Here is a 6,633-nt window from a genome sequence, read left to right as displayed (position 1 = left end):
ACTTGAAAATAAATAAGTAAAAAATATAGTCTAAGGTGCTGCCATCTGTGACTTGAGTTTGACATCAACCAATTTCCTCCAAAATCTGCACCCTTACAGATAGGCTTACGTGCAGTCAAGTGTATAAGTTTCATGCAAATCGCCCGATAAACAAAAAGAAAAAGAAAACTAAAAAATAAACAAGGGAAAAGGAAAGGGCCACCTTGCCCTCCCCACCATCCCCCACTCCCAGTACTCATATCCTCCCCACCATTTCCCCTCAGCCCCGTCCCCTCGTCCTCTCCACCATTCTCGCACATGAAAAACACAGTTAAAAGAACATATTTTAACTGTCACGGGTGGGACATCTATATAGTACGTATATAAAAACTCGCACGTATTCAAAGGATACGTTGTGTCAAAATTTAAAAGCAATCAATGAAGAACTTTCGTAGATTTCCCCCAACATAAAAATCACTTTTTTTCTAAAAAAGCATGTTTTTACCCCTTAAACTGTGCTACACATCATTAGCTGTGGTGGGTAACTGTCGTGGAATTGCACACCATAGGTATTGATGTGTTGGAGTACCCAACATAATTTAAAGGTTCTGCAGAAACACCGGGTTCACATCAGCTTCCTCAGGGCTCTTGTAAACAGACGCCTCAGCACGTATTCGAATGCAACGTTGCGTCAAAATCTTAAAGCAATAAGTGAAGAACTTTCGGAGATTTCCCTCACATGAAACAGTTTAAAAAAAAAATCATGTTTTTAACCCTTAAACTGCGCTACACATTACGCACACCGCAGCTGTGGTGAGTAACTGTCGCGGAATTGGCACCACAGGTATTGATATGTTTGGAGTACCCCGCAAGATTTAAAGGTCGCGCTGCAACACGGGTTCATATCAGCTTCCTCACGGCTTCTGTAAACAGACGCCATTTAAAAAAAATCATCGGCAACATTCCCGGGTGTGAGCCTCAGTATCGAGTAAGCAACAAAGGCTGATGCATGCAGCATGAGTTAACAGCACTGGTGTTCAACTTATCAAGAACCTCAATACTTGATACGCTGAGGTTCATGGAGCCTTGGCTATCTGGGTTCGAATCCTTCAGGGGGATGAGGAGTTTTCGGTTGCATTGATTTGATTATTATCATACACAATAATCACACACACTTTTGCTATTTTTACTATATATTTACTCAATCGTTTGCTCTTATATACCACTAATATTTCAATGTCACAGGTTATGAATAATCAAATAAATTAAAAATTTCCCCTTCTGATCATCCAATATTTTGTTTCAGTGGAACTTGCCTGATAAATAGTTTTGTTACAGATAATTCTGCCATGTGATAATGGATTTATATCTTTGAATAATTTCTGAGATCTGGAATGTATTCAATTGTATATTTTTCTTTTTTGCTTGGATGGTTGATGTTGTATTTATTTGTAGCAGTGGTTTTCTGGCTTTTATTTAAGGAATAATTTGTGCAATAATAAATGTGAGACATATATAGTCATTATATTTATTTCCTTATTGCTGTCTTTATATTCCTTTTTCAGTTTTCCTTTTCCCAAATTTTACAACAAAATTAATTTAACTGGACAAAGCTTCTTATTAATTATCTAAAATTTTTATTTCTCAAAGTTCTTGTTCTTGTTACTGATTATTGTCATTTTGACTCTGTTAATTATACAGTTTACTGTAAATGTTACCTTGTTTAAATATATAACATTTTGGTGTATACATTTGCAGTATGGAGTGGAGTCATCACCGGAGTGAAGCTCCTCCACAAGTGTCCCAAGTGGAAGAGTTGACTAAAGTCCAGGTGGTGACCCGTGACCAGCCCCAGGTACCAGGTAGTGACCCGTGACCAGCCCCAGGTACCAGGTAGTGACCCGTGACCAGCCCCAGGGACCAGGTGGTGACCCGTGACCAGCCCCTGGGACCAGGTAGTGACCCGTGACCAGCCCCAGGGACCAGGTGGTGACCCGTGACCAGCCCCAGGGACCAGGTGGTGACCAGCCCCAGGGACCAGGTGGTGACCCGTGACCAGCCCCAGGGACCAGGTGGTGACCCCTGACCAGCTCCAGGGACCAACTGAGGCCGGACCTAATTACCCTCACATAATTAACCAACTTTTTCCACCTGTGATTGTAATGTTAAACAATAAAACTCAATACAATACTTTTTTCCTCCCTTGTAGGAAATATTTGATGTGTTGAAGTTAACACTTAGTAAAATTAATATCAGTATCCTATATGCTTTATTCCATATGTTTATGCATTGATTATTTGCTTATGATCCCTGAGATTATGACTCTTAGATATTTCTCCCATTAATACCTCACATATTCAATATTATCCATGTGATATATGGGAACTTTAGTATTATTATTACTAAGCTCAAATCCAACATTTTACAGCATTAAACTGCATCTGCTAATCTTTTGTCTTTTAGCACTTTTGGGAGTTTAACTCCCACATGGAAGTTAAATTGACGTGGGATTTACCTCCATTCATGCCAACTCTCTGCTGTCTTTTTTTAATAACCAATAACGAAGGTGTAATCCAACTTAGGATAAACCGCCATTACTATGTACCTCCAGCTCTTTAGGCTTGTGTGGCGCAGTATCAAAGTCCTTGTTGACGTCAAGTTAAAGAATGTCACAATCTTTCCTGCTATCACCTTAAAATTTTCAGGAAAAGAATGATAGAAAATCTGCTTTACAATACATAAGCACCCTGCATAATGTTTTGTCTGGCTCTAGGGGACTAGTTTGCCATTAGATTGCATATTTGTTTAATAACTTCCTCGCTAGTAACTACTAAACTAGTCCTCTCGACCTTCAAAGATTTGTTCTGCTTAATTCTGCTTAATGCATAGTTAAGTTTCTTTGATAAATACAGAGACGAAGAATTAATTTGAAAAGGTCACATATCTTTTTCATTCTCAGCTACCTGACCTGCCTCAGATTATTAATTGGGAAGTCTTTTCTTTAATCTTTGTTTAATATATCAGGCAAAAACGTTTTAGAAATTGTCATTGCTTAGTCTGCTATACACACTTCCTAATTTCTTGATGCTTTCATTATTTCTTTAACATTTCTAACTAGTTTGGGATATTGTTGTTCAAGACTGACTTCCCCATTTTAGGCCATTGATCAAAGTTTTTTCTACTGATAATGTTTTTAGTCCCATGATTATCCATCTAGGGTCATTGTTGTATGACCTAACCAATCTAGATGGTACACTACACTTTTGACCTTTATTAAGCATGTATGTAATAAATTTTTTGAATATTATTAACAGTTTTTTAATTTCCTTTTCTTATATCCTTCACCCATGTTAATACTTCAGTCATGTTGCCCTTTACTCTTAACCTCCCACTATTAACCTCCTTACTATTAACCTTACTATTAACATCCCACTAATAACCTTAACATATTGGTAATAAATATGTTTAAATGTTCAGTATCTGACGGAATCCTGCCTCTCGATGTGGCGAGAATATTAGCAATAGGCTCAGATAAAGAAATATTAATTTATATTAACACTACCGTTATTGAAATTAGTAACTACTGCAATTAGTATATAATAATGATGTATTATAATACAAAGGTACTGTGTAAGTGTTGGAAATTTCCAACACCCTGCATACCAGTGACCATGGTCAACAGCACCAGCACCTCCTCCCTAGCTGCCCTACACACCAGTGACCATGGTCAACAGCACCAGCACCTCCTCCCTAGCTTCCCTACACACCAGTGACCATGGTCAACAGCACCAGCACCTCCTCCCTAGCTGCCCTACACACCAGTGACCATGGTCAACAGCTCCAGCACCTCCTCCTAGCTGCCCTACACACCAGTGACCATGGTCAACAGCACCAGCACCTCCTCCCTAGCTACCCTACACACCAGTGACCATGGTCAACAGCTCCAGCACCTCCTCCCTAGCTGCCCTACACACCAGTGACCATGGTCAAAAGCATTAGCACCTCCACCCTAACTGCCCTACACACCTTTGACGATGGTCAACAGCACCAGCACCTCCTCCCTAGCTACCCTACACACCAGTGACCATGGTCAACAGCACCAGCACTTCCTCCCTAGCTGCCCTACACACCAGTGACCATGGTCAACAGCACCAGCACCTCCTCCCTAGCTGCCCTACACACCAGTGACCATGGTCAACAGCACCAGCACTCCTCCCTAGCTGCCCTACACACCAGTGACCATGGTCAACACCACCAGCACCTCCTCCCTAGCTGCCCTACACACCAGTGGCCATGGTCAACACCACCAGCACCTCCTCCCTAGCTGCCCTACACACCAGTGACCATGGTCAACAGCACCAGCACCTCCTCCCTAGCTGCCCTACACACCAGTGACCATGGTCAACAGCACCAGCACCTCCTCCCTAGCTGCCCTACACACCAGTGACCATGGTCAACAGCACCAGCACCTCCTCCCTAGCTGCCCTACACACCAGTGACCATGGTCAACAGCACCAGCACCACCTCCCAGCTGCCCTACACACCAGTGACCATGGTCAACAGCACCAGCACCACCTCCTCCCTAGCTGCCCTACACACCAGTGACCATGGTCAACAGCACCAGCACCTCCTCCCTAGCTGCCCTACACACCAGTGACCATGGTCAACACCACCAGCACCTCCTCCCTAGCTGCCCTACACACCAGTGACCATGGTCAACAGCACCAGCACCTCCTCCCTAGCTGCCCTACACACCAGTGACCATGGTCAACAGCACCAGCACCTCCTCCCTAGCTGCCCTACACACCAGTGACCATGGTCAACAGCACCAGCACCTCCTCCCTAGCTGCCCTACACACCAGTGACCATGGTCAACAGCACCAGCACCACCTCCCCCAGCTGCCCTACACACCAGTGACCATGGTCAACAGCACCAGCACCACCTCCTCCCTAGCTGCCCTACACACCAGTGACCATGGTCAACAGCACCAGCACCTCCTCCCTAGCTGCCCTACACACCAGTGACCATGGTCAACACCACCAGCACCTCCTCCCTAGCTGCCCTACACACCAGTGACCATGGTCAACAGCTCCAGCACCTCCTCCCTAGCTGCCCTACACACCAGTGACCATGGTCAACAGCACCAGCACCTCTCCCTAGCTGCCCTACACACCAGTGACCATGGTCAACAGCACCAGCACACCCCCCCTAGCTGCCCTACACACCAGTGACCATGGTCAACAGCACCAGCACCTCCTCCCTAGCTGCCCTACACACCAGTGACCATGGTCAACAGCACCAGCACCACCTCCCCCTAGCTGCCCTACACACCAGTGACCATGGTCAACAGCACCAGCACCTCCTCCCTAGCTGCCCTACACACCAGTGACCATGGTCAACACCAGCACCTCCTCCCTAGCTGCCCTACACACCAGTGACCATGGTCAACAGCACCAGCACCTCCTCCCTAGCTGCCCTACACACCAGTGACCATGGTCAACACCACCAGCACCTCCTCCCTAGCTGCCCTACACACCAGTGACCATGGTCAACAGCCAGCACCTCCTCCCTAGCTGCCCTACACACCAGTGACCATGGTCAACACCACCAGCACCTCCTCCCTAGCTGCCCTACACACCAGTGACCATGGTCAACAGCTCCAGCACCTCCTCCCTAGCTGCCCTACACACCAGTGACCATGGTCAACAGCACCAGCACCTCCTCCCTAGCTGCCCTACACACCAGTGACCATGGTCAACAGCACCAGCACCTCCTCCCTAGCTGCCCTACACACCAGTGACCATGGTCAACACAGCACCAGCACCTCCTCCCTAGCTGCCCTACACACCAGTGACCATGGTCAACAGCTCCAGCACCCTCCTCCTAGCTGCCCTACACACCAGTGACCATGGTCAACAGCACCAGCACCTCCTCCTAGCTACCCTACACACCAGGGACCATGGTCAACAGCTCCAGCACCTCCTCCCTAGCTGCCCTACACACCAGTGACCATGGTCCAAAGCACTAGCACCTCCATCCCTAACTGCCCTACACACCATTGACGATGGTCAACAGCACCAGCACCTCCTCCCTAGCTACCCTACACACCAGTGACCATGGTCAACAGCACCAGCACTCCTCCCTAGCTGCCCTACACACCAGTGACCATGGTCAACAGCACCAGCCACCTCCTCCTAGCTGCCCTACACACCAGTGACCTGGTCAACAGCACCAGCACCTCCTCCCTAGCTGCCCTACACACCAGGTGACCATGGTCAACACCACCAGCACCTCCTCCCTAGCTGCCCTACACACCAGTGGCCATGGTCAACACCACCAGCACCTCCTCCCTAGCTGCCCTACACACCAGTGACCATGGTCAACAGCACCAGCACCTCCTCCCTAGCTGCCCTACACACCAGTGACCATGGTCAACAGCAACCAGCACTCCCTCCCTAGCTGCCCTACACACCAGTGACCATGGTCAACAGACACCAAGGCACCTCCTCCCTAGCTGCCCTACACACCAGTGACCTGGTCAACAGCACCAGCACCACCTCCTCCTAGCTGCCCTACACACCAGTGACCATGGTCAACACCACCAGCACCTCCTCCCTAGCTGCCCTACACACCAGTGACCATGGTCAACACCA

General features: G+C 47.3%; 1 long non-coding RNA gene across 1 annotated transcript; it reads left to right on the top strand.

Moving 5' to 3' along the window:
• Positions 1 to 1,731: 1,731 nt before the first annotated feature.
• LOC138351533 (uncharacterized) lies at positions 1,732 to 3,286 on the top strand. Its single transcript, XR_011222491.1, has 2 exons — positions 1,732 to 1,834; positions 2,045 to 3,286. It is a non-coding gene; the product is annotated as an uncharacterized lncRNA (long non-coding RNA).
• The last annotated feature ends 3,347 nt before the right edge of the window (positions 3,287 to 6,633 follow it).

The sequence above is a fragment of the Procambarus clarkii genome, chromosome 50 (genome assembly GCF_040958095.1).
Source record: "Procambarus clarkii isolate CNS0578487 chromosome 50, FALCON_Pclarkii_2.0, whole genome shotgun sequence".
Taxonomy (NCBI): domain Eukaryota; kingdom Metazoa; phylum Arthropoda; class Malacostraca; order Decapoda; family Cambaridae; genus Procambarus; species Procambarus clarkii.
The sequence above is the reverse complement of the archived record's forward strand: the minus strand, read 5'-3'. Positions and strand labels throughout refer to the sequence as shown.